The sequence below is a fragment of the Anomaloglossus baeobatrachus genome, chromosome 7 (assembly GCF_048569485.1).
Source record: "Anomaloglossus baeobatrachus isolate aAnoBae1 chromosome 7, aAnoBae1.hap1, whole genome shotgun sequence".
In the NCBI taxonomy this organism is placed as follows: Eukaryota; Metazoa; Chordata; class Amphibia; order Anura; family Aromobatidae; genus Anomaloglossus; species Anomaloglossus baeobatrachus.
Genome location: NC_134359.1, coordinates 101,709,373 through 101,721,817, shown reverse-complemented (window position 1 = coordinate 101,721,817; position 12,445 = coordinate 101,709,373). Strand labels below are relative to the sequence as shown.

At 50.2% G+C, this 12,445-nt stretch overlaps 1 protein-coding gene across 1 annotated transcript in view; it reads right to left on the bottom strand.

Moving 5' to 3' along the window:
- Positions 1–7,063, bottom strand: part of IKZF2 (IKAROS family zinc finger 2) — a 125,664-nt gene extending 118,601 nt beyond the window's left edge. Inside the window, exon 1 of the mRNA XM_075317536.1 lies at positions 6,754–7,063. The gene's annotated coding sequence lies outside the window, so the exon portion shown is untranslated. The remainder of the gene's footprint in view (positions 1–6,753) is intronic.
- Positions 7,064–12,445: the final 5,382 nt, after the last annotated feature.

The following is a 12,445-nucleotide window of genomic DNA, read 5'->3' as shown; positions in this document are numbered from 1 at the left end:
ACAAAGTGTATATAAAAAAAAAAAAAAAAATAAATATTGTGTAAATATATATATATATATATATCATATATACACACACACACACACACACAAATATTGCAAAAAAAATATTAAATAATTTTAAATAATAAATATGGAACAGCAGAAACTAGTAAAGACTTAAGTAAAAAAAATAAATAAAATAAAATTAATAAATAAAAAAAAACAATCCATCTGCCAGTCAGAAGCGAGACCTGACTTCATGGGGAATGGAGAGGAATTTTCTTGTCACCTCTTCCTCGTTTGCTCTTAGCTTCCAAATCGTTCCAGCACTGCCAGTTAAATTATTCACAACCAGCCATTTCAGTATTGATCCACCAAGTATATTTAGCTCCTGCTCCTGGAATTTCTGCATTACTTACTGGAAAGTGAGCAGCTTCGAGTCCTGTCTCCAAATCACTTCCCAAAAAAGTAAAAAAAAAAAAAAAAAAAAGTCTATAACTCTAACGGCTGCCTATAGCAGGAGCACTTTTCCCCTTTCTACTTTCTTTTTTTTCTCCTTGTCAGACAGATTAAATTGCTTTCACAAGCAGAAGATTACACGTTTGTTGCTACAGACCCACCATGACAAAAGAAGAAAAATGCCAGGAGTACTCCTCAAAAAGGGAACTCAACAGGTTGGAAACTTCAGTTACTTAGGACTCATCTGTCACATAAAAGGGCGGCAAAGATAAAAATCAGAAGCCAACGCTGAATTTGGGGCAACAGAGATAAGGGGGGGGGGGGGGGGGGGCATGGCCCAAAGACCAAGCAGACTTCCCAAATACAGAGGCGGAAACTTTCCAAGTCAGTGGAGGATCAACTGGCCAGTTATAGAAATAGCTGCCATAGAAGACGTGTAATTGTGACTCATTAGCTAAACCTAAACAGTCCTTTAGATATAATTTGGCAAAGAAAAATGGATAAATCTTGTATCAGCCAAGGAAGATGTGCATAAAAAGCCTCAGAATGTAGAGGAACTCTACACCTATTTGCCGTCATTAAAGTGCCGCAAAATATTGCGCACATGACCCAATGAAGGGTCAGAACCACTGAAAAACTCAATCTGCTTTTTACATAAGTCTAGGCGTAACTTTTACTGAATTTGTATTCGACATCCAACGCATTTCACACAATTTTTGCAGAAAATAAAAATTATGAGATATATATTATATAGTAAAGATATAAAGCAGAGCAAAGCTTAGTAGTAGAAGAGATTTTGTCATTCAGTAGAACAGCCTGCGATCCGTTGAGCCACCTGTGGTTTTACAGAGGACTGCAGGTAATCCTGGAGACGCGAGGAGGACCATCACTGGCGTTCGTAAACTGACAACACACAACTAAACCCTACATCTCTATCACATTACAGTCATTGATCAATACATACACACTAGATTATATTGGGAGATCATTGGACACATAAGACGTATAAAGCCATAATGGAAGAAACACTAATAATCCAATATAAAGCATAGTGAGTGTGTGATGCGAGTGTGCGAGGCATGTACAGAAGATAAGAGTACACATTAAAGACGTCACTACCTCGTGTGGGGCTGGCCCATTGATTTCTGTTAGCAGGTGAAGAGTGCGGAGCAGGACAGTCCTGAGAGGAGAGTAGTGGTGGTGGCAGTGAGGAGTCCAGGGATGTGCGGAGCACTGAGGAGGAGTGTGGTGCGGTGCAGACTACTGAAGAAAGTTAGGAATGTCACGTACTTTCAGGAAAGCGAGAGGGAGAGGGAGGTCATCGCTCCAGCAATGAGATTAACAAGAACAAAACTGGATCCACCGGTTATTTCTGAAGCAGCTGAGAAAGAAACTAGGAGAAGAAAAGGGGAGGAAAGGGGAGGAGGTAGAGGGGTGAAAGAAAAAAGTGTAGGGAGGAAAACAGGGAAAGGACAGCTCCTAGGTGAGGACAAGGTGGGTCAGGTGAGACGCCAAGATCAAGGCCATCAATATCATCCGACACTGATGATGGGGAGGCCCTCAGGTACTGCTGCTATCTACTGAGGCACAACACTAACCATTGCATTGCCAGGTGACACACGGAGTTCTGTTCACATCTACAACCTGAAGTTCTCCAGATTTGGTGAAAGCACAACTCCCAGCAGCTATGACACATTGGAAGTTGTAGTTTTTCCAAGAAACAGACCTCATCAACCACATATAGGGTCCCTCCAGTTACTCCATTGTCACTCACGCGCCACCCAGTCATGTCACATTCAGAGCAGATTTATCACTTGGAGGAAGCACACACCAACCGGTACAAGTAGGCTTCAATAATTTGATAGAACGCTTTCTCATAGCCAAACCTAACTCTCCATTTAGTGAGATTAAAGTGCTTGACACGAGGTGAATAGGACAACAATTCAGGTGTTCCTCAGGTGTAGGAAGGTCACCAGTAAAACAAGGACAACTTTATAGAAAAAGTCAAGGTCTTGAGCAATGTTCCTCAGCTCTAGTCCTCAAGATTAAGAGCCACGAACATATCATGTTTTCAGGATTTCTTTAGTATTACACAGGTGATATCACCCAGGTGGTGGAATTATTAGGGAATATAATCTGCTGGTGGCTCTCAAGGACTGGAGTTGAGGGGGGACGGGACGACGCTGGTCTAGGAGTAATTTTCCCCAATGGCAAACCAGTTATTGTGAAGTTTCCAGTACAGAAACAGGTGTGGTGTGACCAGTCCCATCATCCTCATCCTCCTGGTGACCGACCTATGGCTGACGAAGGGTATAAAGACCTGAAACGTTGCCACATTTCACCTTATATCAAGCACATCTTGTGCCTATCGATGCACAGTGTCTCCAAGTGACTGTAAAACAATGTTAAAAGAAAAAGTGGCTTACCCTAGGGGGAACAAGCTACCATCCTCATTCTTGCCATTTCTGTGTGAATATCCATAGCTGATGTCACAATATGATCAATATCAAGCAGTTCAGCAAATAGCTGGAAGGCCTATAACAACACGGTCAGCCATGGTAGAAAATCCCCGACATAAAAGAGCACTCAAGCAATAAAAAACACCCAAACTATCCTCTTACGAAAAACTGTAAAAAAAAAAAAAAAAATAAATTTAACCCTTTTATCTTTTCTTTCCTGTAAAGCTTTGGTCTTCATCACAGATATGTAAGAACCTGGAGCAAGCTCGGATTGCAATATGGACTACTGAGCGGAGATGGGCATATGTGGCAGATCGGTGGGTTTCCTGACACCGGAGGCTACATATTGTGACCACGGTCCAAGTATCACGGATGTGTGATTGTATTGCTATGCTGTATGTAAGACTTTACAATAATGGCATAGAATGAAAAACTTTTCCAATCAGGTGTTCCTGGCAGTGCCCCAAGCATGCCCATTATTAACCCACTTGTATCCCACAGGTTCACAAAAAAATTCAACAATATGGCCACAATCAGCAGAATGTCCCAAATAAAAGCAGTGCCAAGACTCCAAATATATACCTAGTCTGCTGTCACATTATTCCTCCCATGACTGGAAGTGTTGTCATAGTGTCACATCACACCAGTTGTCACCAGGGTCATCACAACATACATTGTCACATCAGTCTCCTCTAGAGTTACACGACATCCAGAGTCCTGCACAATCAGGGTTGTGTCATCGTCCAGACAATACAGGTGAGTACTTGCACCATGGTCTAAATGTCACACTTTCTGAACCTACAATGCAGCGGATGACAATCCACACTCGCTCCGCAGTAACGAGGCCGCATCAATCACGTGGCATCTGCATTTCAGAATATAGATAAAGCGCAATTCAATGACATTCCCATCACAGGACTGGTGACCAGTACAGCGGAGGCCTGGCCGAGGACGACATCCCACCACTGTATATTGCCATAGGAGATAATCCTGCCAGACCCCAGCACGGTGCGCCATCCTGGCCCCTTACACGAGATCATAGTGAGACCCCATCACCGTATATTCCCCTCCTTCACAATATATAGTCACACTCAGACAACATGGACCTCTAGTATTAATAAATCTGGATCTCAGTCAGTCACTGACCCCAGTGAATCTGTCCTGCCATATACAACTATATGCACCTCATACAATAAGGTGGGGGTCACTCAGCACTACGAAAAGTCAGGTCAGTCACATCCACAAATCAGCTCCGTGTGCCTCTCCACATACTGGAAGAGTGCCGGGGCTGCCAGACATTTACATGGCCTAGTCCACACTGACACCTTTTCCATGTAGACTGTTGATCCCTGTGGTAAATCGTCCACGTGCACTGACACACTGTGTATAATGGGGTGTGTGCCCTCCGTGTACAGAGCACAGACACCACACTAACCCATTACACTCTGGTCTGAACAAGCCCTTACAGGGAGTGTAAAGAGAAAAAGGGGAGCAAAACTGATTGTGCTGGAGATACATCACCAAACAGGTTCACGCACCCCAACACATCGGCCGCAGAGACTCCCTCTACCTTCACGTGACACCACCACCTACTAAAGCATTACAGTCACTGAATGGCAGGCAAACGGGCAGGCGCTCCCGACAGGCAGGCAAACGGGAAGGCGCTCCCGACAGGCAGGCAAACGGGAAGGCGCTCCCGACAAGCACTCCTCACAGGCAGGCAAACAGGCAGGCGCTCCAAAGGGCAGGCACACAATCGGGAAGGCACTCTAGACAGGCAAGGCACTGGTGATTGGTTGGATGACAAGTAAAAGGGCCAGCAGTAGAATAAGAAGAATAAGCAGGTGCACAGCAAGATAACAGACAGGCAGGCTGGGCAGGCGCAGGTGGACAGGCAGGCTGGGCAGGCGCAGGTGGACAGGCAGGCTGGGCAGGCGCAGGTGGACAGGCAGGCTGGGCAGGCGCAGGTGGACAGGCAGGCTGGGCAGGCGCAGGTGGACAGGCGCAGGTGGGCAGGCGCAGGTGGACAGGCAGGCTGGGCAGGCGCAGGTGGACAGGCAGGCTGGGCAGGCGCAGGTGGACAGGCAGGCTGGGCAGGCGCAGGTGGACAGGCAGGCTGGGCAGGCGCAGGTGGACAGGCAGGCTGCGCAGGTGGACAGGCAGGCTGGGCAGGCGCAGGTGGACAGGCAGGCTGCGCAGGTGGACAGGCAGGCTGGGCAGGCGCAGGTGGACAGGCAGGCTGCGCAGGTGGACAGGCAGGCTGGGCAGGCGCAGGTGGACAGGCAGGCTGCGCAGGTGGACAGGCAGGCTGGGCAGGCGCAGGTGGACAGGCAGGCTGGGCAGGCGCAGGTGGACAGGCAGGCTGGGCAGGCGCAGGTGGACAGGCAGGCTGGGCAGGCGCAGGTGGACAGGCAGGCTGGGCAGGCGCAGGTGGACAGGCAGGCTGGGCAGGCGCAGGTGGACAGGCAGGCGCAGGTGGACAGGCAGGCGCAGGTGGACAGGCAGGCTGGGCAGGCGCAGGTGGACAGGCAGGCTGGGCAGGCGCAGGTGGACAGGCAGGCTGGGCAGGCGCAGGTGGACAGGCAGGCTGGGCAGGCGCAGGTGGACAGGCAGGCTGGGCAGGTGGACAGGCAGGCTGGGCAGGCGCAGGTGGACAGGCAGGCTGGGCAGGCGCAGGTGGACAGGCAGGCTGGGCAGGCGCAGGTGGACAGGCAGGTGGACAGGCAGGCTGCGCAGGTGGACAGGCAGGTGGACAGGCAGGCTGCGCAGGTGGACAGGCAGGCTGGGCAGGCGCAGGTGGACAGGCAGGCTGGGCAGGCACAGGTGGACAGGCAGGCTGGGCAGGCACAGGTGGACAGGCAGGCTGGGCAGGCACAGGTGGACAGGCAGGCTGGGCAGGCACAGGTGGACAGGCAGGCTGGGCAGGCACAGGTGGACAGGCAGGCTGGGCAGGCACAGGTGGACAGGCAGGCTGGGCAGGCACAGGTGGACAGGCAGGCTGGGCAGGCACAGGTGGACAGGCAGACTGGGCAGGCACAGGTGGACAGGCAGACTGGGCAGGCACAGGTGGACAGCAGGGTGACAGGCAGACAGGGAAGGCATGGAGGACAGGTTGGGTGAAAAGTAGAGAACAGTGACAGGCAGATATAACACGCATGAGTCTAGGCAGGGTGACAGGCAGTGGCAGGGTGACAGCGGTGTGACAGGCAGTGGCAGGGTGACAGCGGTGTGACAGGCAGTGGCAGGGTGACAGCGGTGTGACAGGCAGTGGCAGGGTGACAGCGGTGTGACAGGCAGTGGCAGGGTGACAGCGGTGTGACAGGCAGTGGCAGGGTGACAGCGGTGTGACAGGCAGTGGCAGGGTGACAGCGGTGTGACAGGCAGTGGCAGGGTGACAGCGGTGTGACAGGCAGTGGCAGGGTGACAGCGGTGTGACAGGCAGTGGCAGGGTGACAGCGGTGTGACAGGCAGTGGCAGGGTGACAGCGGTGTGACAGGCAGTGGCAGGGTGACAGCGGTGTGACAGGCAGTGGCAGGGTGACAGCGGTGTGACAGGCAGTGGCAGGGTGACAGCGGTGTGACAGGCAGTGGCAGGGTGACAGCGGTGTGACAGGCAGTGGCAGGGTGACAGCGGTGTGACAGGCAGTGGCAGGGTGACAGCGGTGTGACAGGCAGTGGCAGGGTGACAGCGGTGTGACAGGCAGTGGCAGGGTGACAGCTCCCTCCCCTCCTCTTACTGCTGCTATCAACAAGTCGGAGCGCAGTGTGACGGTGCCAGACAATAACAAGTTTGTGCCCCCCTCCCATCCTCCGCCGTCACCTGCAGGCTGCGCGGAGCACACGGCTGCCATTACCTTAGCAGGGCATGCGGGGCCACACTGCCATCCCCGGGGCCGTGGCCGCCGCCTCCTTGTGCTCCGTGGCTGCTGTGGACACTAGGGCAGTGGTGCTGGGGCTGAGGGTAATCCAGCTCCTACTTCCTCCATGATCTGCACAGAGCCAGGCAGGGGTTAGCCCGGGACAGCTGGTCAAACCCAGAGAAACGGATGAAGCAGGCAGCAGCAGCCTCCCCAGACACACGGCCAATAAATACAGGCTGGCAGCTCCAGGCGCTCGGCAATCGATTACAGGACAGTGCACTTGATCCGCTGCTCTGAATGTCTCCAGTGATCTCAGCAGCCAGGGGTGGATCCAGGACACGGTCTCCCGGGATGTGCAGCCCCTCCGCCGCCGCTCTGCGCCCTCCCGGCTCCTGTGCTGCTGCTTCTCCCACTGAGATGCCGGCACGACACCTGTGCGGGGGTCCAGCACCGGCAGACTGAACCCTGCACCGGCCACTCGATGCGGCAAAACATCTCCACAAATTACAAGTCCCCACCTGTAAATCCATCCCTGCCCGTCAATGATCTCCTATTCCTGCACTTATCGTCCCTCACCGCCCGATCCCGTCATATACTGTCTGATCTGCCGTGCAGTCCTCTTGTAAAGCTGGGTGACATATCTATATTATACAGTACAGACCAAAAGTTTGGACACACCTCGTCATTCAAACAGTTTTCTTTATTTTCAGGACTCTGATAATTGTAGATTCACATTGAAGGCATCAAAACTATGAATTAACACATGTGGAATGAAATACTTAACAAAAAAGTATGAAACAACTGAAAATATGTCTTATATTGTAGGTTCTTCAAAGTAGCCACCTTTTGCTTTGATTACTGCTTTGCACACTCTTGGCATTCTCTTGATGAGCTTCAAGAGGTAGTCACCGGAAATGGTCTTCCAACAGTCTTGAAGGAGTTCCCAGAGATGCTTAGCACTTGTTGGCCCTTTTGCCTTCACTCTGCGGTCCAGCTCACCCCAAACCATCTCGATTGGGTTCAGGTCTGGTGACTGTGGAGGCCAGGTCGTTTGGTGTAGCACCCCATCACTCTCCTTCTTAGTCAAATAGCCCTTACACAGCCTGGAGGTGTGTTTGGGGTCATTGTCCTGTTGAAAAATAAATGATGGTCCAACTAAACGCAAACCGGATGGAATAGCACGCCGCTGCAAGATGCTGTGGTAGCCATGCTGGTTCAGTATGCCTTCAATTTTGAATAAATCCCCAACAGTGTCACCAGCAAAGCACCCCCACACCATCACACCTTCTCCTCCATGCTTCATGCTGGTAACCAGGCATGTAGAGTCCATCCGTTCACCTTTTCTACAAGGACACGGTGGTTGGATCCAAAGATCTCAAATTTGGACTCATCAGACCAAAGCACAGATTTCCACTGGTCTAATGTCCATTCCTTGTGTTCTTTAGCCCAAACAAGTCTCTTCTGCTTGTTGCCTGTCCTTAGCAGTGGTTTCCTAGCAGCTATTTTACCATGAAGGCCTGCTGCTCAGTCTCCTCTTAACAGTTGTTCTAGAGGTGAGAAGGTGTGTCCAAACTTTTGGTCTGTACTCTCTCTCTCTCTCTCTCTCTATATATATATATATATATATATTTATATATCCTGAAGAGTGCCTGGTGGAAAAAGTACCTGTAGTCTGATCTTGACGAGTCACTGACGAATCACGAGTCATAGGAAAATAAAATTAAAAAATCTTTAACCCCTTAGTGGCGGAACAAATTTTGACCTTAATATCCAAACCGGCGCCGGCTGACCAGTAAACTCTAGAGCAATTCATCATATCCAGGAGACTCTAAGCTGAATTTTGTAAAAAAAACGCAATTTTCAAACTTTTAATTTAAACCAGTTTTTAATGCAAAGTGGAATAAAAAAAATTTCTCTAAAAATGTTGATTTAGCCCCACATTTTTCACTTTTACGAAGGATATCACAAGAAAATAGACCCCACAGTTTTTAACCCACTTTCTTCTGAGTGCGCTGATACCCCACATGTGGGAAGAAACTTCTGGTCACACAGCCGGGCTTGGAAGGGAACGAGCAATATTTGAAATTTGGAACACAAATTTGGCTAAAATAGATTGCGGGCTCCATGTCACATTTGTAGGGCCCCTAAGGTACCTAACCATCAGAAACCCCCCACAAGTGAAACCATTTTTGACACTAGACTCCTCATGGATTTTATCCAGGGTAGTAAGCATTTTCAACCCACAGATACTTCACAGAATTTGATAACATTTAGGTTGTCATATGGAAACAAAAATATTTTTTTCACAAAAATGTTGTTTTAGCCCCAAATTTTTCACTTTAGCAAGAGGTAACGCAAAAAAGTGTACCCCACAGTTTGTTACCCACTTTCTTATGAGTGCGCTGATAATACCCCACATGTTGTCAAAAAGTTCTGTTTGGACAAACGTCCGGGCTTGGAAGGGAAGAAGCGACTTTATGTATTTGCAGTGTAAATTTCGCAGGAATACATTGTAGACGCTATGTCTCATTTACAGCAACCCAGAAGTACCAAAAACCCGCACAAGTGACCCAAATATGGAAATTAGACCCATCAAGGAATTCGTCTAGCCGTGTACTTTGAATTTTTAACTTACAGTTGATTCACAAAACTTTATAATATTTAGATGTGAAAACAAAAAATTACATTTTTTACACTGAATTACTGTTTTAGCACCAAAATAATAATAAACAGGATGGGTAATAGGAGAAATTGGATCCCATTATTTGTTGTGAAATTTCTCCCAATTTCCTCAAAACTAGAGTTTGGGGATATGGCAAAACTCGGAACACAAAGAGCGCTATTTAATTTTATGAACGCAAATTTGAACACTTTGCTATATTTGCAGAGACCCTGAAATGCCAAAAAAAGCAGAAACACCCACATGTGATCTCAAACTAAACCCCAAAAATGAATTTGTCTATTGGTGTGGTATTTTTAACCCACAAACTACTCCGCAATTTATAGGATTGGACAGTGAAAATGAATAGCTTAGAGTTTTTCTGCTAAAAATTTACTTTAGCCTCAAAGTTTGAATTTACACAAGGGGTATTAGGACAAAATGGAGAAATCATTTTGTTATGCAATTTTTACCGGATGTGGCAAAACGACATCCCGTATTTTTCAGACTATAAGACCCACTTTTTCACCAGAATTTGGGAGGTAAGTGGAGGCGTGTCTTATAGTCCAGATGTGCCTGGATGTGGTGGGTGGCAAAAACGATAGAGCGGGTCCCAGGAGGCAGAAGCAGTGTCGCTGCTGCAGAAAACCAGTGTTTGGGGCAAACACGTGCCCACTTCTAAATAAAATGAATATTCACTTCTGCCCACACAAATAATTCTGTTCCCAAAGCCTATAATCCCACCCACCTCTCGGTACCGGCTTCAGTGGGTTAAGGGTTGTGGGGAGCAGAGAATATTTTCTTTAATAGCAAACACACTGATCGCCCCAGCCGCCGACTTATTGCAGCATTGTGATTACGTCTGTCCGCTATTAAAGAAAATTAATATTCACTTCTCCCCACTCCCATAATCCTGGGCATGGGGAGCAGTGAATATTAATTTTGGATTAGCCGGCAGCTGATGTCGGCATGCAACTGGGAGCATATGGCAATGACGTAATGCTCTATCCCGCTTACCCACTAAAGTCAGTTGCCGGCACCAGAAAAGGACGCCACGCAACAGGGAAGAATAGGGAAGGTGAGTATAATTGTTTATTTTTTATGTATGCGGTATAACAGGAGGCATATATACCAGGATGGGCCCATGATGAGGGATATATCTATATATATAATTGCCTTATTCTGTCTGTCTGTCTGTCTGTCTGTCTGTCTGTCATGCTCCGAAATTGTGTCCTTACGGTGACACAAAGCTGATTGGCCGCTGGGCTCGCCATGGCCCCGCCCCCCCACACGGATTGGCCTCTCGCCCCGGCTCTCTGCAGGCCCCGCCCCCCTCACGCAATGCACGCTCGCTGTGGCCCAACTGACACGGGGCTCCGATTCCCAGGTGAGTACACACACATCAGATCACACTCACTCTCACACACACCTCACACATCACATCCACACATCACAACATGCTGGGATATCTCTTGCTTCTACACCGGCTCCGTCAGGATCCCAGCAGCGCCACACATAACCTTGCGATGCTGGGATCTTAACGGAGGCCGTGAAAGCTGGTAACCATTATACACATCGGGTAACTAAGGTCCCTTAGTTACCCGATGTGTATCATAGTTACCAGTGTACACCGGCTCCCACTCACTCTCACACACACCTCACACACACATCACATCGCATCCACACATCAAGGTCCTGCAGCGGCGGAACATACATAACATAACAGCACACACACACACACACACACACAAATCAGATCACACTCACACACACCTCACACATCACATCGCATCCAAATACTCACAACATCCTGGGATATCGCTTGCTTCTCGGCCGCGATATTGTGCTGTGAGCTTCCAGGACCTGCCGGGGGATCACATGGCCAGAAGCATGTGATATCCCCGGAAGTTGTGAGTATCAGCGCGTATGTGCAATATCGTCAGTGTCTGTGTGTGTGAGTGTATGCGATCGGGTGTGTGTGAGTGGATGCGATCGGTTGTGTGTGTGAGTGGATGCGATCGGTTGTGTGTGTGAGTGGATGCGATCGGTTGTGTGTGTGAGTGGATGCGATCGGTTGTGTGTGTGAGTGGATGCGATCGGTTGTGTGGGTGAGTGGATGCGATCGGTTGTGTGGGTGAGTGGATGCGATCGGTTGTGTGGGTGAGTGGATGCGATCGGTTGTGTGGGTGAGTGGATGCGATCGGGTGTGGGTGAGTGTCGTCAGAGGAGCACGGCGTGCTGGAGGAGGCTGGGAGCAGAGAGGCTGATCTTGGGGAAGGCTGGGAGGGGGAGGCTGATGCTGAGGGAGGCTGGAAGGAAAGAGGCTGAGCAAACGTGCTCCATCCGCCATACTGCGCACTCCCCATCGTGCTGCATCCCCCATGCTGCGCACTCCCAAACGTGGTCCATCCGCCATGCTGCGCACTCCCAAACGTGGTCCATCCGCCATGCTGCGCACTCCCAAACGTGCTCCATCCGCCATACTGCGCACTCCCAAACGTGCTCCATCCGCCATACTGCGCACTCCCCATCGTGCACCATCCGGCATGCTGCGCACTCCCAAGCGGATGGAGCATGATGGGGGGTGCGCAGCATGGCGGATGGAGCACGTTTGGGAGTGCGCAGCATGGCGGATGGAGCACGTTTGGGAGTGCGCAGCATGACGGATGGAGCACGTTTGGGAGTGCGCAGCATGACGGATGGAGCACGTTTGGGAGTGCGCAGCATGCCGGATGGTGCACGATGGGGAGTGCGCAGTATGGCGGATGGAGCACGTTTGGGAGTGCGCAGCATGGCGGATGGAGCACGTTTGGGAGTGCGCAGCATGGCGGATGGAGCACGTTTGGGAGTGCGCAGCATGGCGGATGGACCACGTTTGGGAGTGCGCAGCATGGCGGATGGAGCACGTTTGGGAGTGCGCAGCATGCCGGATGGTGCACGATGGGGAGTGCGCAGCATGGCGGATGGAGCACGATGGGGAGTGCGCAGCATGGCGGATGGAGCACGTTTGGGAGTGCGCAGCATGGC